At 34.1% G+C, this 22,559-nt stretch overlaps 1 protein-coding gene and 1 long non-coding RNA gene across 7 annotated transcripts in view; both read right to left on the bottom strand.

Annotated features, from left to right (window-relative positions):
* Lrba (LPS responsive beige-like anchor protein) overlaps positions 1 to 22,559 on the bottom strand; it is a 662,281-nt gene that overhangs the window by 331,375 nt on the left and 308,347 nt on the right. The window lies entirely within an intron of this gene.
* LOC134470362 (uncharacterized) overlaps positions 1 to 22,559 on the bottom strand; it is a 63,203-nt gene that overhangs the window by 32,808 nt on the left and 7,836 nt on the right. The window contains exon 1 of the long non-coding RNA XR_010039220.1: positions 296 to 22,559. This exon is cut by the window's right edge and continues 7,836 nt beyond it. This is a non-coding gene — a long non-coding RNA (uncharacterized LOC134470362). The remainder of the gene's footprint in view (positions 1 to 295) is intronic.

A 22,559-nucleotide genomic window follows, 5' to 3' on the forward strand; every position in this document is an offset into this window, starting at 1 on the left:
TCCAAATAGCTTCTTTCCTAAGACTCTATAATGATTCAGGGCAAACCATCACCCCTCAACCATCTTTTTGTATGCCTTCCCTATAGTACATCTATGCTATCTTGTAGGATCTTCATATTGAGGGAATGAGGTTAAATGGGTTAAGAGATAGGATGCATAGTAAGAAAATAGTTTTGTTTTGTTTTTTTGCTTGTCTATCAAAATTGTCATATCTCTGTTTTCAAAGTAGCTAGCATTTGCAACCCACATTGGTCCTACTTGTAGCTACTACTGCTGCTAAGACCTTCCAACTTACACTTCCTCCTTTCTTTCCTTTTTTCCTTCCTTCCACTTGTTCCTTCATTCCTGTTTTCAGTCCTCTCTCCCTTCTCCCCTTCGGATGTCTCTTCATTTGTCATGCCTCTCAAGTGAAAGAAGTACAATTTCAAGTAAAAACATTAGCTAAACCACTCATTTTCATTTATCTGCAAAATGATTAAGTGTATAAAACACCCTTCTCAGGGACAGTCACTTCTCAAGGCTTATTATGTTTGTGTATCTCTTTGTACGCTGCTAGGGGGTTTTCTCCTATTTTTCACCTCTAAAGATTATATAAACCTAGTCTTCAAAGTTTGTCATTTCTTTTCCTACAAAACAAGCATATTTTGCAGGACTTACAGGATGGCTTAACTGTATGATTTCTACCTGCACAAGAAACTATGAAATTACCTTCCACAGCAGCCACATACTATTTGAAATAAAACAATCTATGAAAATGCTTATATCACTTACAAAGAAATTCCTGTTACAGAAACCACTCAAATTGTCTTTTTAAAAATAATTTTATTGGTTCTCTTTTGATATACATAATGATCAAATGCATCATATGGAGATTGTACCTGCACATAATATACCTTGATTCTTCTTTTTTTCTGTTTTTCTCCCCTCCTGTTCAACCCTACTTTCTCTCCATATTTATAAAAGCTTTGTTTCCATTTCTATTCATTTTTTCTTTTCCCTTCCTTCCATCTCCCCACCCCACTCTTTTTTCCCTCCCCATTTGCATATTTTTTTCCTATTTCCCACTATCTATTAACCATTTTGGTCCTAATTTACACTTTCAGTTTCTCACACAAGACAAACAATGCAAAATTAAATAGTACTAAATAAACATTTAGTGAGTACTAAATGAGTACAAAATTAAGTAGTACTAAATAAACATTTAGTGAGTACTAAAAGGTAAGACTCAAGAAGGCAGGGATTTCTGTTTTATTTGCTACTAGGTATCCAGTACTTAGAAGACTGCTGCAAACAGTGAAATAATAAATATTGCAAATATTTACTAATTAAATAAAGAAATTAGTATTGTATATAAAAGGTACCGTGAATATATGATGAATAGAAATAGTTTCTCCCCTTAAAGAACTGTTAATTAATTTGACTGGAATAGATAAGGATACAAAAAGCCAAACCTATAACACACAATCAAAACAAATAATGCTGACCCCAAGTGTCGCAAAAGCTCACAGATACAAGAAAAATTTTCTATTCACTGTTGGCTCCTGATGAAAAGAAAGTCTGAGACAAAACTTAAGGAGGAACACAACTGGGAAGAATCATGTGAACAAATACATAAAATCAGGAAAAGCTGGACAGCAGTTTCAAAGACAGACTCCACTTATAAAGGAAAAGTTTCTTGGCTTTTTTAAGTAAAGAAAAATTTAAGCTTAAGTTGTACTTTAAAAGAAAACACAATATAAAGTATTATTTAATAATTATGGACAAAATACAGAAAAAAGGAGCAAGTTGTAGTGTTCTACAGCACAGTGGAATAACCATAGTTCACAAATTCGGTTATACATTTTATAAGTAAATAGAAAAAAGGAGTTTGAAGACTAAAACAAAGTAGTAATAAAGAGGTGGAAATGAACACACATAGTATATACGTATTGAAATATCACACTGTCAATTCCCAGTACCCAATAAACAAATATCACAATGTTCCCCATAGATATGTACAATTATTACACATCAGTCAAAAAAATTTGTTAGAGATGGAAATGCTAACCACTCTAATAGGATCACTATGCCTTGTATACAAATAATTACCACACTATACACAATAATATACAATTTGACAATACTAACAAAAATTAATTATGCCAAAATGCTTCTTTTATTTAAGTAGACAAGATTTTTTTAGCAATAACCTCCATGGTTATAATTTTAGTGTTATCATGACTTATTTCTGATAAGCAAGAATCTTTAAAACTATGTTTATACATAAATTGAAAGACTCAATATTATTTATTTTAAAATGCATACAATGAAAGAAAAAGATAATTTAGCTCCCAACCAATGTGGCTTAATTATCAAATTTGTCATCCTTCCATCATTTCTATTCTATGGAAAAATTTAACATGATGTCTATATGTAGGCAAAGTACTTCTGTTTCATTTCCCCAAAATATTAAAAATTTAATTTTTTATCTTAATAATGATAAAGACACACAGTAAAAGGTTATGTTTACTTAAGTCCAGCACTCTTCTAAATGCTTTACATATGTTTATCACCATGTTAGTAATGCATGTAACAGTTTGCATTTTAAAATGTTATTGTCTTAATAATTTTAAGGAGCTTGGTTCTCACATCTAATGTTTTATGTGCTATTATTTCGCTTTTACTGCAAAAGAAAGATCTGGCTCCCAAAGATAAAGGAGATTTTTGGTAAATGGTGAAGGTAAAGAAATAAATAGCCCACTTGGCTAGTGTGTAATTACACTGCCTGAGATTGTAACAATCTATCACATGAAAGAGGATGACACCACGCTAAGGGGTGAGTCAAAGGAGATAGCCTTTGACTAACTATGGGACCCCTCCGATCGATACTCCACAGATATTGTACTCTCAAAAACAATTGGATTCTAAAAAAGTTTGAAAATAGATTCCCCTCTTCTTCTGATACTGATCAGAGGTCTATCTTGACCTTATTCTGGAAGAGCAATACTTCCTAAAAAAGGTATATGAAACACATAAATCCTTTCCATATTAGGATTGTTCTTTCAAATGGATATTTAACACATCCCTATCATAATGACAGCCCTACAGACAAAAAGCTGCTCAAATCTTTATTTTTTTACTATACAAGCTTGCCTTCCCAATTGGCTATTACCAAGTTATTGTAATACTGTACGTGCAGAAGTACTTCAAGACTGAGAACTTAAAAAAAATCTCTCAGAATATAAAATTTCCAGATGAAGAACGTAGTACATTCCCTGAACCTGACACAATTTAATGGCAAAGGATTTATGTAGGTAAACAACAAGCAGAAAAACCTTTAAAAATAAAAATATGTATCTTTTGTGCATAAAATTTTCACAAAATTATTTTATAGGATAATATCAGAACTGTCTTAATATTCATATCATACTATATTTTAAATCCTTGAACTGTATCTCAGAATAATCCTATTATCATAAGTTATAATTGTAGAAATGTATCTCAGAATAATCCTATTATCATAAGTTATAATTAAATCCACTAAACTCTATTACATGTTACATGTTTTCTCTAACATTTTCAAATTACACAGGATTTGATATAATGTGAGTGCGTGTATATATAGCAATCAAAGTATAAAATATCAAGTATTATACTTCAAAGTCCAGGAAAGATAACAAAGCAAAGTATAATCTAAAATTCAGGGGTTTTCCCCCTAGAGGCTCATATTACAACAAATTAATGTACTTCATGATAAATTACTCTTGTTAAAATTATAGAGTTAAGCTTCCTAGAAAGTTTAGACTATTGTATTGATAGCATAATACCTGCTTGTGTAATTCTAGCATTCAAGGAGACAGAGGAAGGAAGATCTCAAGGTCAAGCCCAGCCTGAGAAACATAGCTACTTAGTGAAACACTCTCTCAAAATATTAAAAGAAGAAGAAGAAAAAGAAAAATGGCTGGCGATGCACCTCAGTGTGAGGGCCCAGTACTGGGGTGTAGAGAAACCAAAAAGGAAAAATTCTATTTTTCATAAAAATCAGTATTAGAAGAAGTAACACTTTGATCATTCTAACCTCAATGTGCATGTACAAATCTGCCAAAATTAAATCCATTAATCTGCAGAGCCAATTTAAAAAGTGAAAAGTGGGGGGCACTACATAAAACCACAGGTTACTGTCTCTACTCTACAGAGTTATAGCAACTCATTCCCTCCTAAAGCACAAGCAAATGTATCAAGAGAAAAAAACAATCACCAGATAGATAAAATATGCCCTGACCAATGAAATCATTTTAAAGAAAAAATAATTAGCAGATAGTCTGAATGTGCCTCTGCCTACACAATGAAGACAGCCTTGTAATTTTTATAGTGTCCCACATTAAAATATGTAGATGAGGTAGAAAATCGCTGCTGTCAGAACTGTCAGCGAAGATGAAATAAACTTGCAAAAAAAGGCAAAAAGAAGAAAAGCATACAAAGGATGTGGAGTACAGTTTGATAACAAAGATGATTATCTGTATTTCACCTCAAAATCTATAAATGATAGAGCACTGGCCTAGTGGAAAGCCCTCAAAAATGTTACAGATTAGCAAATTAATCTGAGTGGCAATTCCTCTGCTAAAATGAAACTATAACTTGAAAGTTAAATTTATTTAATTGTTCATTTTTATATTGTAGTATAATTTATTTAACACAATGTAATAGAGCTAAAACAAGTCTCAGTGAGTGAAAGGGAATTGTGATTGTTAGGAGGAAGTTGATCTTTTTAGAAGACACGAATCTAGATCTTTTTCGAAGACACTGAATTTCTAGAAAAAACTTTAAAGACACTATTTATGAAGGCAAAATAATCTAAGGAAGACAGAGTCAAATTAAGGTGGCAAAAGCAAATCAGATTTATGAGAGAAGGGATGAAAATGAGTTTAATCTCCAGTATTGCCTACCAAAATTTGGGACAGTAGCAAATACAATGCCAAAACAATAGATTTCTTTTAAATTAATAAATCTCAACCTTGATTATAGCGTTAACCCCTGTGTTTCCAATTCAATTAGGACACCCCCTCCTTGGCATAAACAAGGAAAAGAAAGCAAAAGTGCAAGAAGAGACAGCTACATAGTCTCCTATCAATGGTTCACTCTTTTCACTCAGGGTCAGTATGTATTTGTTAGTTCATGATGCCAGGACTGGATTCTAAACTGAGTAAGCTGGTGTGGCTACAGATGGCATGGAAAAAACAGCAAGGCAGATTTCAGGACTTGCATTAAAGAGGTCTAGAATGCTGCATTTGTTTTCTCCCACACAGCGAGGGTAATAATGATACTACTGGAACTGTAGCAAAGTGAAGTCAACAAAACAAATTGGTAGGCTACCTACAGGCATCTATAACCAAGAGTTTCTCACTGACTCTAACTTGTAATTATAATCAATTACTATAACGGGGCATAAATGACATAGATAGCATAGTAAATAGTGTAAAGCTGCTCTGATCTCTGAATGAACCCAGGAGTCTTCTCTTTTCAACAAATGCCTAGTTATGCTTTGACACATTATATAAAGCAGAGCTAATACAAATACAGCCTAAAACACAGTAGTTTATCATTAACTTTTCACATACTTCTTTTTTCACCTCAATTTCCATACCATCTAATCATATGCAATCTGGATTTCACGCCACCAGTCTATAGAATTTTGTTCTTTCAAAGTACCTCAAAGATTCTTTCTAAGTTGTTAACCCCTCAAGCTTTTCTAAAACATTATCACGTACAAGACAGGAATTAACATTACCATTTGAGGTTCAGAAAACTGAGGTTCAGTTAATAATGTTTCCAAGAATACAAAGATATAAAATAGCTGATTTTTTTTAAAAACAGCTGATTTTCAAAGTTCAAGAACTACATGAGTCAAAAACCTATAATCATCCTTCTATGCCAACGTATTCATGGGATAATTACCTTCTAATTATGAATTTAGATACTTGATATTTTAAGAGGACTAACAACTTTTATAAATATAAGGTAATTAAATAAGCTGGATTTCTGATTTCTATTTGAAGCCACAACTACATATATGATTCTATCAGTTATGACAAATTCATACCTCGGGCTCAGGACACTCAGGCCTACCTTCAGCATCAATGACTCACTAGGACAGGACTCAGTATATATAGTCATTATCATGCTGTGATCGTTTACAGAAAAATGATACAAAACATCAACAAAGCATAAGTGAACATGAGGCAAAGTCTAGAGAAACCAGGCACAGGCTTCTAAGAGTTTTTTTACATGTGGAGTTACTCAGAAAATGTTTAATTCTTCTAGCAATGAACTGTGAAAACATGTGAAAGTTCCTCTAAGGAAGCTTACTAGACACTCAGCTCCCACAGTTTTTATGGGACCCATGGAGCTGGTCACTTAGATATTCTCTGTGTAGTATGTATCACAATTAGTCTACCAGAAAATGAATTAATGTTCACAATCAACTGCATTGGCAGTACAAACAACTGAAATGCAATGAGTTACTCATTATTTGTGGGAAGTTTCTTCCCAATATAGGAAACTGTTGTCATGGTTTTGATCTAGAATACTGCCTAAAAGGCCCATGAGTTGGAATATTGGGGGCACTGCACCCACCAGAGGATTAACCCATTGAGAAGTTCAGAGCTAACTGTGCTGCTAGCAAATGGTGTGGCTACAAGAATCGACTCACTGGGGAGCTGATGTGGAAGGGTGCATTTCTCTTCCCTGTCCTCCCTTCCCTCTGCTTCCTATGTGCCATGGGATGAGTGGTTCTGTCCAAGAATTTTCTGTGTTGGAGCCGTGCACTCATGGACTGAACCCTCTGTAAACTGTGAGCCAAAATAAATGCCTCCTCCTTTAAGTGGCCATGCCACGAATTGTGTGCCAGCATTGGAAAAGTGACCAAGACAAATATGTACCATTCAAGTTTCCTGATGCCAGCCAACAGTGTACCTTATAATAACAGTCGGCTTACGTTAACTCTTTTTCTGCATATTCCCGTAACAACACAGAATAGTTCCAACAAGGAAAAAATGGTTCTTACAGCTTACTGCAATCAACTTCCACTATCACTTGAATGATTTATTTCTATATGTCAACACCAAACTGCCATACAAACAGAATCATATAGTATATGATATTATCAAAAATATGGTAAATGTTTAAAGTTTTAAATTTATTACAGTAAAGCACACACTGTCATTGGCCCTCTCTAAATATTCTTCCTCTCTTCAAACACACTGACCCCTCATTGTTCTTGCCATTTCAGAGGCAGTTCTGGAAGCCCTTCTTCACATCTTTTGTTGTGCTGTCATGAGGGCTGGGATGTCTGAATTCATTTAAAACTGCAATCTTTCATGATGACTTTGACTTTGAGGAAGAGCCAGAAGGCACATAGCGCCAGGTCAGCTGAATAATGTGGATGAGGAAACAGTGTAATATTTTTGAGGCTGTCTTTCTGCTCCATAGCACTCAGCAGCAACATTCACTGCATTGATCACACCTGGTAAAGATACTCATGAAACAAGACTTCCAGAATTGCTTCAGAAAGCTGCAAGTAGGATGGGCTAAGTGTATCTGAAAGAAGAGGGGAGTATTTTGGAGGGGATTAATGGCCCTGGATCTTTTCTATAATAATCGCTTTAAATTCAAGCACTCACTATATATCTTTTTGTTGTTGTTGTTATCGGTACCGGGGATCGAACTCACAACCGCCTGCTTGCAAGGCAGGTGCTTATGCCACTGAGCTAAATCCCCAGCCCCACTCACTATATATCTTAATCATGCTGTATACCTACCCTTTACAGTCTGGCTTCTCAATTTACTGCATTTATGATTCATTCATGCTATTGCACATTATCAGTAATTTGTTCTTTAATATTACTATTCATCTATACTACTACTGCATATATTAATTATTTGTTCTTTTACATTACTGTTATCCATGCTATCATGTGTATTATGTATATGTGTTAGACTAGCATTTAACAATATACTATGGATATATCAGACAGTCTTGTCTGCCCCAAACACTCAAATATAATCTATGAACTACATTCCCTTTCACTTAGTAATTCACTTCAATTAAGTATCTCAGAGTAGAATTGCTAAGTTACATAGCACCTATGAAAAAGTGCAATACAGTTTTCCCACTTACATTCCACTATGCACTCCCATTGGCAACATGTAGAAGTTCTATTACATTTTGGATTCCTGGGCTTTTTTTTTTTTTTTTTTTTTTTTTTTTGGTTTATCTTGGGGTTTTTTTGGTCCCAGGGATCAAACTCACAACCTCACAATTGCCAGGCAGGCGCTTATGCTGCTGAGCTAAATCCCCAGATCTATTACATTTTGAAATAGAAGTATTAAGCGGCCTTTTTATAGTTTTGTGTAAGTATTAGATGAGAAACCTCCAAGGTTGGATGACTTATTCACGTAACAAAAGATGTATGCCAAAGTCTTCCTTTTTTTTTTTTTTTTTTTTCTTTTGTTTCTTTTTTTAAACAAGGTCTCTCTATGGAGTTCAAGTTGGTCTTGAACTCACTATGTAGTCCAGATTGGGATTAACAGCAATCTTCCTCCTTCAGCCTCCTGAATGCTGGGATTATAGGTGTGTACCACCATGCCTGACCAGGGTTTATTTTTCATTTGCCAAAATTTATCATCCAAAACCCAGCTTGAAGGTCACTGTTTCCCTACAGAACTACACAAAAATAATTCTCTATCATTTCATGTATAATACTAAAGCTGGAACCAAATTTATTATATATTATCATTACTTGTGTCTGTTTTCCTGTTTGATTGTGAATTTCCTGATACTATATTACAAGTTACTCAGCACTTCTAACAATTCAGATAGTGCTGTGCAATAAGTCAGTCAAGAATTACAGCTTCTGGTCAAGGCAAGGTAACTGTCACATATTCTACAAATGAAAACCAAAACAACAGACAAAAATGAATAAAGCAATGTTCTTTTAAGACACTCATCAAAAGGTAACAAAATAACATCGCTGAGAAGTAAGAAACAAATAAGGTGACTCCTACAATTTCCTCATCTCATTGTATTAAGAGAATTTATAGCCCACATTACAGGGAAGGGGAATCTAGCCATATTCCAACACACTTTTGAGTTGAAATGAGATGGATATAAATGTCTAATTGAAGAAGGTGCTAGAAAAAGAGATGGCTCTTCAGAGAAAGGACACAAGAGAGGTGTAGGGGGTTGCTTGCAAGAATTTTACAGAAAACTAATCATTGCATGCCTGTAAGGAAACTATCTAAAACCAGAGAAAGAATTAAGATCACAGAGTTCAATACCCCTCTCTCAATAAATGATAGGACAAGCAGACAGCAAATCAGTAAACTTACGTCAGACTTCAAAAATATCAACCAATTTAACCTAAATGACATTTCTAAAACAGAACATCAAATGACAGCAGAACATATATTCTTCTCAAGTGTACTTACTCAGAACATTCTCCAAAATAGATTATATTCCCAGCCACAAAGCAAATTTCACTAAATAAAAAGCATTCATATCATATAGCATGTGCCTTCTCAATGGAGTTAAATTAGAAATCATTATTCAAAAGATTTTTAAAATATTCCTAAATATGTTTAATGCTGCTATCATATGTTGAATATAAGGTTAAATTTATGGGACTACTTTAATGGACAAAAAGTCTAGCATCAAAGACTTTAAGAAAAAGAACAAACTAAAAGTAGAAGAAAAAATAATCACAACAAAAAGAAAATAAACACAAAAGTAGAGAAAAATCAACAAATCAAAAAGACAATCTAAAGAAAAGCTTAAGAAAAAGACAAAAGAAAGGGTTAGAGAGAAAAAGAAAGAAAAAGAGATTACCAATATCAAGAACAAGAGAAGTGACATTCCTATACATATCCAAAACATCCTACCAAACTGGACAACTACAATGATAAACATAGCTCTAAATAGTTTTTAAAACTGAATTTCTAATTTTACAAAATTCCAATAAAGAAACTTCAAAGTCTATATAGTTCAACTACTGAATTCTACCAAACAGTCATGGAAACAATATTAATTACTTTTACATAAACTACTTATGTTTTGAAGAGAAAGAATTCTTTCTCACTTATTTTAAGAGGCTACTAGTATCCTGATACCAGAATTTCAAACATTAAAAGAAAGCTATGGGGGCTGGGGATTTAGCTCAGTGGCATAAGTGCCTGCCTTGCAAGCAGGTAGTCTTGAGTTTGATCCCCGGTACCGATAAAAAAAAAAAAAGAAAACTATGAAACATTGTCCTTATGAATGTAGAAATAAAGATCTTAGCCAAAATTTTACCAAATTAAGTTTAGTGATATATTAAAAGAATACATCATAAACAAAAGTTTATCCCTGGAATGCAAAATTATCTATCCAAAGACACTAAATTAAAATACTGACCACCAACTATCTACCAGCTAAGCTAAAAACACTGACCTCCATAAACAGAGAAAAAACTCTTCGACAGAATCTAACAATCATTCCTGATGAATATTCTTTTTTAAACTATGAATAAAAGAGAATTTTAATCTGATTAAAGTCATCTATGAAAAAAATTCAGGTATTGTCATATTTAATTATGAAGAACTGCATGCTGGATGTGTGTCCTCCCCATAAGATTACAATCAGGAAAATGATTTATACTTTCTGTTCCTATTCAGCATTATACAGGAGATTCTATCGAGTGCAAATAGGCAAAGAAAAAGAAATTGATTTTTAAGAAAACTTAGATTAAGAAGGAAAGTAAGCCTGGTATGACCTATAATTCCAGCGCTCCAGGAAGCTGAAGCATGAGGATTCAAAGTTCAAGACCACTCTGAGAAAGTTAGGCAGACCCATCTGTAATAATGAAGATGGGGGGCTGGGGATTTAGCTCAGCGGCATAAGCGCCTGCCTTGTAAGCAGGCAGTTGTGAGTTCGATCCCTGGTACCGATAAAAAGGAAAAAGACCAAAAAAAAATAATGAAGATGGAGCTCCATGAAGGCCTTAGGCTCAATCACCTAACTCCCAAAAAGGAAAATAAATGTAAAAAATCTATCTACAAAAATACTACTTCTGACAGAGTAACTAAGAGAAACAAGATTACAATGATCAATATAAACAATAAATTGTATTTTTATGCACCAGCAATAAAACAATGAAAAGTTTAAGTAAAAATATTTTCAACTCAAGAGCATCAAAACCAAGAAATATCTTTGGGTAACTTCAGAAGATGCCCAAACATGCAATGATAACTGCAATCACTGCTGAGTGAAAGTAAATAGGCACAAATAACAGTAGAGATACTATTTTTCGTGGATTGATAAGACTATCACATTGATGTCAATTCTCAAATTCAGTTGCAGATTTAAATAATTCCAATCAAGATCCCAGGAGGTTTTTATCTAGAAATTAGCACATGCAATCTAAAATTCAAAACAACTCTGCAAAAGAATAAGGGTGAAAAACTAATACTACCTGATTTAATACTTACTATTATACTACAATAATCAAAACCATATGGTGTTCAAAGAAAGATGCCAGAGATTAACAGAAGAAAAGTCCAGGGGAAAAAAGGGACACGTGTGTGTGGAGAACAAAATTTTTTTTTTTTTTTTTTTGTCTTTTTATCGGTACCGGGGATCGAACTCATGACTGCCTGCTTGCAAGGCAGGTACTTATGCCACTGAGCTAAATCCCCAGCCCCAAGAACAAAATTTTAAACAAAAATGCAAAGGTAATTAATTCAATAAAAATCCTTCTAAAGAATGATGCTGGCATAATTGGATATTCATTGTAAATGAATTCATCTGTTGAGTCACTTACAAAAATTACTTTGAAATGGCTTTTACAATTAATGTAAAATATAAAGCTATAAAACTTTTGAAAGAAAAATTTTAAAACTATATGAGCCTGCATTAGGCAAAGATTTTTTTCAGACAGGTTATCAAAAGCATGATCCACAAAGCAACTACAATGATAAATAAGAAAGCATTATAAATGTACTTCACTAAAGCAAAAAAATGTTTTTAGTGTGAGAAACTGAACAAGTAAATAAGATCCAAATGATATAATAGATGTTGTGAGTAGGAAAGAAACTGTTCAAAAAAAAAAAAAAAAGACAAACTATGATGAAAGAAAGGGGAAAGGAAGGCAGGCAATAGGAAAAAAAATAGATACACAAGACAGTTACGATAGTTACACAGCTAGTTTCTCTTAGTTCATTCAAGAGAAAGGTTTGTGCTAATATTGTTTGGACAATATTTCAAGCCTGTATCTTATACTGTGAATAACCACTATGATGATAACAATACATAATGTATTAACTATTATTACTCTCCTACAAGCTAGCTTGTTTTGAAACTATTTTAATGTTATTTTTATTTTTTTCTCTTTAAAATACAATTTAAAAGAAAGAGTTTTCTACAAAAGATGCTTTTAAGAAACTCAAAATATTAAAGTGAAAGAAAGTATCTGTAAAACACAAACTGGACAGAATTGCAACGTGAAGATATAGAAAACTTTCAAAATTCAATAATAAAAAGACCAATTTAAAAATAAGCAAAAGATGTGAACAGATAGTTCATCAATGGAGGTAAATAAGCAGCTAATAGCACATGAAAATTATATGCCTAGAGTCCTTAGTTATTAGGAAAATGAACATTAACAGCACAATGAAATAGCAGCACACGTCTATCAGACTAAAATTAAAAGCTGATATATCAATGAGGATGTAGAAGAACTGAAGCATAGCTGGGAATGTAACATGACATTATTACTTTGGAAAACACTGATGTCAGTTCTCCTCAAATTCAGCTGCAGAAATAAATATGCAGGTTTAAATTATAGGTATGGTAGCATAAATTGATAATTCCAGCACTCTAGGAAGCTGAAGCATGAGGACTCCAAGTTCAAGCCCGCTCTAAAAAAGTTAGGCAAACCCATCTGTAATAATGGAGATGTTGATAGTTTCTTAAAACACAGGTTTAAATCTAAATATAAGGACTATGATTGTTTACTGAAGAGAAAAGAAAGCACCTATCTACTAAAATATTTCCACAAAATTGGAAACAGCGAAATGGCCCCCAACTCAAATAAGTAAACAATTTATAATATATCTACGTAATAGAATACCACTCAGAAATAAGAAGGCGTTAACTATAAATATCTGTAACAGCATGGATGAATCTCAGAATTACTATGCTGAGAATAGAAAGTAAAAAAAAAAATGTAGTGTAAATTGAATAATCCATTTATGAAATGTGAGAAAACATAAGTTAATCAATAGTGATAACAAATCAATAGTTGCCTGGGGGATGGGAGAGCAGAAAGAGAAATCAGAACATGTTAGAAGGAAACCATTAGACCATAGTGATGACTTGAAGGATAAATATATCAACATGGTTTACACATACAGTTTCATAGCTACAACACCAAACTGTACACTTTAATTATGTGTGTTAGCAAACATATCTCCATAAAAATAAACAGGCCTTAGCCAGGCATGGTGGCACATATCTGTAGTCCCAGCATTCAGGAGACTGAGGCAGAAAAATCGCCTAGAACTCTACAGAGTTCAAAGAGAGCCTGGACTACAAAATGAGACCCTGTCTCAAAAAAACCAAAATGAACAAAAGGGGGGAAAAAAACCAACAGTCTTGTCTATTATAATGTTTTTGATCTACTGTTATACTAACGTTGTTTAACACTTTTCTGTGCCCAAGACAGAAAGCATTTCACATATTGGTTAAGAGAACAATCCAAGGGAAGAGATAACATTAACATGCATAAACTAAATAATGGCTCACTTAACTTTATAAAACAAGTACTACTGGACATAAAAGAGCAAACATACAAACACAACTATATTAATGAACCTCAATACTTGATTAGCCAAAGTGATAGAACTAGTGCAAAACTCAACAAAGAAATATCCTAAGTGGGCAAAAAAGCTTCAAACAATGGACTTAATAGATGTCTGTAGTTTTTCACTCAATAACAACGGAATAAAATTCATTTCACAAGGAATTTTCTCCAAAGTAGACCACATACTAGCGAGTAAGTCAGCCTTAAGTATATGTAAACGAACTAAGCTGGTTGACATACCATACTGCAATGAAGTTAGAAAGCAATGACAAAAGAAACTATGAAAATTACGCAAATGCATGAAAACTAAACAATACTCTTAACTAAACAATGAGTTTCAGAAGATATCAAGGGAGAAATAAGAGTTTCTAGAGCTAAATGATAATGCCAGTACAACATACTAGGAATTATGCTACACAATGAAAGCAGCCCTAAGAGGGAAGCTTATAGCTGTGATTTCTCACATCACAAAAACAGAGCAAGCTTAAATAAACTAATGATACACAACGCAATGTCTTAGAAAGACAAGAAAAATCTAAACCCAAAACTAGCATAAGAAAGGACATATAAAGATTCAAGGCAGAGACTACGGGAGAACATGGCAGACAGATAACAGCAACTACCGGAGGCTCTCTGAAAGACTCGGCTCAGAAGCCAGGAATGGTGCAGACTAAGGAGATATAAGCAGGTGGAGATATGCTCTGCTGACTCAGGAACGAACTGGGCTGAGAGAAACCAACTTGGAATGCAGTCCTGGTGCTAAAACAGGAACAGAAAAGCCTCGGTGTGGAGGCTGGACCCCGTGCCATTGGAAGCCACAGTTTGGGTTTCCCGCCGCGCGGCGGCTGGCTGCCTCTACATCGGCTCGGCAAGGAGAGAGACACGCGGAAGCTCTGAGAACAGCAATCTGCGAACAGAGTTGAAAACAGGACGGGCAGGCAGGCGTGCACTGACTTGTGGTGAGGGGAGTGAGAGAAACTGACACTCTACCACAGTTTGACTCCAGCGGAGGACTTTCTGGGCCCGAGCAGTCCTGCGGGAGCAGGGTGCGGTGGCGACTCCAGCCACACATCCCCCTCTCGGGCGGGATTGGTGAAAAGTGCCTGGCCTGCTTGACGCTGCCAGCGGACCTGGTAGGCTGTCCCAACCCAGATCCCAGAGCCTGACGGTGCCCGGGAGGAGCGACGCGTAGACTGCCTGGTCCGTAACTCCTTGGTGCGCAGCGGTGAGCAGGAATACCTAACTGGCACAATTCGATCAGGCTGTGGCTGACTGGGAGAGAAGCTGGGCCTCTTATATAAGCTTGCATATATAAGGAACAGAGAATATGGGAAGAGGCAGCAACAAGAAAGGCTCCTCGGCCCCCAATTCTGAGAAACAGGCAATAGCGGACACCACACGAATAGACATAAAGCGCCATATAGAGAGCCTCATAGACCAATTCAGGAATGAAGTTATCAACGACCTGAAGCTAGAAGTATGCAGAATAGTTAGAGAAATGCTAAGCACCACCCAAGAAAAAACAGATGGTAGAATGGAAGAACAGAAAAAGAGGGGAGAATTGTTTGATGGAGAAAACAGAGAAAGCACAGAATACGTGAAGCAGGTTCAAAGGGACTACCAAGATACTAAGAAGTCTATCCAAGACTGGCATAACAGCTTGAAAGAAACTAAGGACAGACTATCTGAACTGGAGGGCAGACTTGTAATATGGGAGAATGAAATGAAAAACTTCTTAAAAATAACAAAGAAACAAACAGCAATAATACAAAGACAAGAAAATGATAAGAGGATCCATAACTTAAGGATTAAGAACATAAAAGAAGAAGTAGGGACACAAACAAGTGAACTACAAAAGCTACTCACAGAAATAATCCAGGAGAATTTTCCTAATTTAGCAAAAGGTAAAGATACTCAGATGTACGAGGCATACAGGACCCCAGCTACCTACAACCCTAACAGAGAAACACCCAGGCATATAATAATAAAAATTCCAGAAATTCAATACAAGAACAGAATATTAAAAGCCATCAGAGACAAGAAACAGATCACTTACAAGGGAACACCCATCAGAATTACAGCAGATTTCTCTGCACAAACTATCAAATCACGAAGAGCATGGGGAAAATAATTCAAGCTTTGAAAGATAATAATCTCCAGCCAAGATTGAGATATCCTGCACAACTGTCCCTGGAAATTGATGGAAAAACAAGGTGCTTCCAGGATAAAGAGGAACTGGGGGAATTTGCAACCACCAGTTCAACTCTACAGAGAGTATTGCAGGATATTCTAAAAAAAGAAAAATACAAAGAATCCAGAAATAGTGGCGGGGAGGCCACAACGAATGGAGCAGAGAACAAAATGAAGAAAACAAACTGACAGCTACTGACAGAAAAAGAGCTCAACAGAAATGAGGCAGAGAAGATTGGATGATAGGAACAGCTATTTTGGAGAAAATGACATCTTAAGAGGTAATACTGATTTAGTATCATCTTGTTTTGAAGTCTCATCTAGTTTTTGTCCTTCTGTCTCCAATGGTCTAAATAGGTTGTATCTTATTGGATTTTATTATGTATGATAGTATAAGCGAAAACCTCTTAAAGACAAGGAGATTATAGAGAAACCATTGTTCATTTTCTGTTAGTCGATTCTAAATACTTTGTAATGCTGTCATTCTCTTAAATGGTTTTACATTGTTTTGATATACTTAATGCTACAGTATACGAAGTTGTACTCAAGGATTTCAAGGAAAGAGACTATATGGTAACTACTTTTAGGTTAGGATTATCTGGTGGTGAAACACTATTCTGCTTAAATGGTTATGTTTTGATCTGCGCTGTTTCGTTGTTATGCCCTCTTTTATCTCAATCTCCACTCCATTATTTACTTTTTTATCTTTATCCTTTTAACTAAAGGAAAAAAAAATAGCAGGATATATTATAGTAACCCACTTTGACTTTCCATTTCTTCAATTTAAAGCCCTGTATTACTCTCACCATCTGGTTTTTAACTGATGTTCCCCTATTCTGTTTTGCTGGATAGTATCAGGTTCGAAAGTTTAGGCATCAGCTGTGAAGATAATGAGATTCACTATAACACCGATTCTTGTTGACTTTTATCTACTTTTGAAGACCTACAATGTCTCCAATGTTTTGGTTTTGTCGGTTTTATTCTTTACTGTTTTGTTCAATTGTATTATAACTAACGATATAGGCAATTCTATTAGAGATAGCGGGAGGCATTATAGTAACCATTGTTGATCACCTTGTATTATGTTTTTACATTATCTATTATGTCCACCCTTTTGACTTGACCAATTCTGTTTTGTTATGTCACATTTGGTTTTACTCTCTTCCAAAAAAGTAATAAGAACCGTGGGAGCAATGAAACCCAAAATGTGTAATAGTCATTGTACAAAAGAGAGGAAAAGAAAGTGCTCTAAACTATATAACTGCATGTATATTTAAGTGTATAAGATAGAAAATGATATCACAGAGTTTTATTGGATCATTGAACAGAACTGTTTGCAGTATCATTGATGGAACGTCCACTTTACAAGCTTTAATTTTGTGAGTTGAACAATTATTTCTAAAATGACAATATGTAATCCATTAACTAGTGATTTCCTACTGTTCATTTTTTTTTCTGTAAATCTATATAACTTGTACCTTTTCTCTGCTTTTTTTTCTTTTCTCCTTAAATAAAATTAAAAAAAAAAAGATTCAAGGCAGAAATCAATGAAACTGAGACCAAAAAATAATTATAAATTAAGAATTGATTCTTTGAAAGAACAAAATAGACAAACCTTTATCCAATCTAACCAAAATTAGGAGAAAAAAGACCTAGATTAATGCAATTAGAAATGAAATCACAATAGATACTTCCATAATAAAAAACACTGTTAACAGATACTTCACAAAGCTATATGCCAATAAATTGGAGAAATCAGAAGACATGAATAGATTCCTATAGATACGAAGTATCAAAATTGAACCAAGATGATTTTAAAACTCTGAATAATCCAAAAAACAGGCAATGAATCTAAACGAGTAATGAATAACCTACCACAAAAAAATCCAGGTCTGGATGGAGTCACTGTTGAATTCTACAAAAAAAAGTCATGAAAGATCTAATACCATTATTCCTCAAGGTTTTTAATGAGAATTTTTAAAAAAGGAATGCTCCTGATATCATTCCTGAAAGCTATCAATACCCTGATTGCAAAATCAGACAAGAATCCAATCAAAAGAGAGAGAAGGGAAGGAGAGGGGAGAGAAAGGGATGGGAGGGGAGAGGAGGGAGAGGGAGGGAGGGAGGAAGAGAGAGAAAGAAAACTATAACTACAGAACAATCTTTTCCTAACTATTGATGCAAAAATTCTCAACCAAGTATTACCAGACAGAATGAAACAAATCATCACAAAGTTCATACATCATGACCAACTAGGTTTCATCCTAGGGATGGGAGTATGATTCAGCATACTCAAATCAATTAATGTAAAATAACACGTAAACAAAAGCAAGGATAAAAATCATATGATCATCTCAATAGATGCAGAAAAAGTCTTTGACAAAATATATATTTTCATAATAAAAACAAGAGAAAATAGTTCAATCTGATAAAAGACATTTATGATAAAACTACTGCCAACATCATATTGAATGAAGAACAACTAAAAACTTTCCTTCTAAAATCAGGCACAAACCAAAGTTGTCCTCTATCACCACTCCTGTTCAAACATTACCAAGAGCAATATTGCAAGAAAAAGAAATAAAAGGAGTATGTATAGAAAAGGAAGAAGTCCAATTATCATTATATGCAGGTGACATAACTTTCTACACAGAAGATTCAAAAAATCCACCAAAACACTTAGAATCAAACAAATTAAGTAATGTAGCAGGATATAAAATAAACACACAAATCAAGTGCTCCTGTAGACTAATAATGAACCTCCTGACAAAGAAATCAGTGAAAAATAGCATTCACAATAGCACAAAAAATTAAATACTTAAGAATTAGTGTAACTAAGGACACAAAAAATCTCTACAACAAAAACTACAGAATTCTGAAAGAGGAAATTGAAAACGATAAGATATTTCCTGTTCCTGGATAAGTACAACCAATTTAGTCAAAATGGCCAATCTACCAAAAATTATATACAAACTAATACAATATCAATCAAAATTTCAACAGCATTCTTCACAAAAGTAGTAAAAATAACCCTAAAATGCATATGGAAACAGAAGAAACCCACAATAGAAAAAGTGCTCCTAGGTAGAAAAAATAAAGTGAGAGGAGTCACAATTCTGGACTTGAAGTTATACTGCAAACCTGCTTTGACAAAAACAGTATGGTAATGGACAAAAACAGACTTGAAGATCAGTGAAACAGAATAGAGGATGCAGGAATAGCTCTAAGTTGTTCAATATTTAACTACTTTATCATTGACATAGGGCACAGAAACACACACTAGAGGAAAAATAACCCCTTAAATAAATGGTGCTGGGAAAACTGGCTATCCACATGCAGAAAATTGAATCTAGATCCCTATCTTTTATTATGTACTTAATTAAAATCAAAATAGATCAAAGATTTAAATGTTAAACTTGAAAAACAACCTGAAGATATGCAAAACTCTTGAAGCCACAGGCATAGGCAAGAATATTCTGAACTGCTGGACACCAAATAATCTGAGAATCAACAAATGGGATCATATTGAATTAAAAAGCTTCTGCACAGCAAATGAAACAACCAATGAAGTGAAAAGACAATTGAAAAAATTCTGTCATCAATTTCTTAGATACAGGACTCATCTCTAGAATCCATAAAGAACTAAACAAAAATTAGGCCCTTCTAAATAAAAGGCCCAAACTAAAACTGAGCAAGTAAAATGAATAGACACTTCACAGAAGAAACACAAATGACCAATAAATACATAAAGAAATGTTCAACATCTTTGGCCATTAGAAAAATACAAATTAAAACAACACTGAGATTCCATGTTACCCCAGAAAGAATGGTCATCATCAAGAAATCAAACAACGATATATACTAGAGAGGGTGCAAGGGAAAAGAGAACCATTCTAGTTGTTAATGGAAATGTAAACTGGTACAGTCACTATGGAAATCAGTATGGAAATTCCTTGAAAAACTAAAAAAATAAATTCCACTCAATACAACTATTCCCCCCCCAAATCATATTACAGAGCATACCCAATTTATAGTAGCACAATTCTTAATAACAGTTAAATCTTCGAAGCAATCTACATGCCCATGAGTAGATGAATGGATAAAGTAAATGTGGTATTTACATACCATGTAGTATTACTTTGCTACAAAGATAAGCTCATTTTCATCGTGGAAAAAATGTTAAGTGGGATAAATCAGACATGCATACTTCGCTATCACATTGCTTGTCTTATATGAGAAACCCAGGGTAAAAATAAAAAGCAAAATAATAGATAACAGGAAGTAAGTAGATAGATCCCTCTCAAAGGGGTACAAGGGATGCAGGGAGGGTTAGGATAAGGGACAAAGAAAAGGAGTTGAGATGTTTTATGTCTGAGTACCAACTGGCAAAGGAAATGTAAATATTATGTACTGCAAACTTGCACACACACAATAAAAGGAAAGGGATCAAACAATGGGGAAGTGGAAGAGGAAAGGAGAGAAGGAAAAGAGGATGAAAAAAGGAATTAAGGTATGTTCTGTCTACACTCCTAGTGTAAAAAACTGAAGGAGCTAGTGGGACCCAAAATGTACAATAGATATTATGAAAGTGATACAGGAGGAATCATCTAAAATGGGAAGGTGGTAACTACTGTTAATTTCCTACTATCTTGTTTTAAATTCCTGTATTGTTTTCATAGTTTTGTTAGGTTCAGTTTTATTCTGTCTTTTTCTGTTTGATTTTAGTGTGTTTGGTGGTATGAGCAGCTATTCTTAAGATAACTGAATGCAATATGGTAGCCATTGTTGATTTCCCACTATCTTGTTTTGAAATCCTGTAACGCTTTCATTCTTTTGTTTTGCTTGGTTTTGTTCTACTTGGTTTTGATTTTACTGTAGCTGATGGTATGAACAGCTATTAAAAAAAAAAAAAACAAGAGACACAGTATCCATTGTTGATTTCCTATTTTATTTTCAAGTCCTGTATCACTTTCATTGTTATGTTCTGATTAGCTTTTTATCCTGTTTTGATTCGGTTTTATTCTCTTTTTAAAAAATGTGTTTTGTACATGTATCAATATCCCACAAGGAATGTAGACGTTACATGCTACACACATGTAGTAATAAACTAAAATTTCTTAAAAATCATAATACAATTAGTATACTCAGAATTTTTAATTGAATGCAGAATGCAATTAATATTTACAGTTGTTTATGTTGTGAGGTTTTGATGTAGGTCCAAGTAAGGAGCATTTTCATATGCAAGCATTAAGGGATGAAGTATTAAATATTAAGGATCATTTTCATTTGCAAGTATTAAATATTGGCATGTGTCATTTACTAAAAATTCACTACACAGTTAAATAAAATAATTGAATGTTAGATGACAAAACATATTAAACAGCAGGACAGAATATTGGAAGGAGTTCTAGATTATGATATAGGAGGTAAGGTTCCACTTTGATTTTATTGTAACAAGCTGTCATTGGGACCTCACAGGCTACAAAGTGATTTTCCAATCATTTGATGTTTCCAATAGCAGTGACTGTTAACCAATGAACTGTTGAACTCATCCACATGAGACTCTTTTTTATCCAATTTAAAGGTGGAATTCTAACTAAGAATGGTATTTACTTAAAGAATTATTTTTGGGCCAAGCATAGGAGCTCTTGCCTGTAATCCCAACATTCAAGGAGACTGAGGTAAGAGGACCACAAGTTAAATCCCATTTAAGAAACTCCTCAAAGTCCTGCCTCTAAATTAAAAAATACAAAGAGCTCAATATCATAAAAAATTCTATGAACTTTTGGGTTTTAACTTTTTTAACATAAAAAGTACATTTTAAATTTCATCAAGTAAGCACCAAGTTGTGCATTCTATTCCCATTACCAAAAAGAAAGAGAGAAAGAAAAAAGAAATTACATCAAGTAAAAACAGAAAAAGAATGTAAGAGTGATTCTCAACATATATTTCAAGAAGCAAACAGTTAAACATGGGTATAGCCTTTCATGCTGACTACAGCTGAACTAGCAAACTACAAGGTACAAAAAAAAAACTGAGTTTATTTTTTATTTTGATTCTTTTTATTTAAAAGACCATGAGTGTCTCTGAATCTCCTTTATTCTATTACAGAACAGAAATAATAGCATATATTTAGCAGAATGTTTTGAGGAATCAATGAAGCAATGTTCACAATGGTCTTAGCCAGTTCCTGGCAGGTTATAAGCACTCATCAAAGAACATCAACTACTAAGATTAAGAAGTTCCATGATAATTATGAATATGAGCAGTGGAATTTGTATGCTTAGGTTTAAAGTTAATGACATTAATTATGGTACTAGCCCTTTGATCTTGGTCTAATGACTTTTTTTTTTTTTTTTTGTCTTTTTCACTGGTACCGGAGATCGAACTCACGACTGCCTGCTTGCAAGGCAGGCGCTTATGCCGCTGAGCTTTTTGAAGCTCTAATTTCTTCATGTGTGGAACATTGAATTAAAGCCATCAAAGCGGTCTATTTTT

The sequence above is a fragment of the Cavia porcellus genome, unplaced genomic scaffold (genome assembly GCF_034190915.1).
Source record: "Cavia porcellus strain 051 isolate PalLab524CR breed Dunkin Hartley unplaced genomic scaffold, mCavPor4.1 scaffold_14, whole genome shotgun sequence".
Taxonomy (NCBI): Eukaryota; Metazoa; Chordata; class Mammalia; order Rodentia; family Caviidae; genus Cavia; species Cavia porcellus.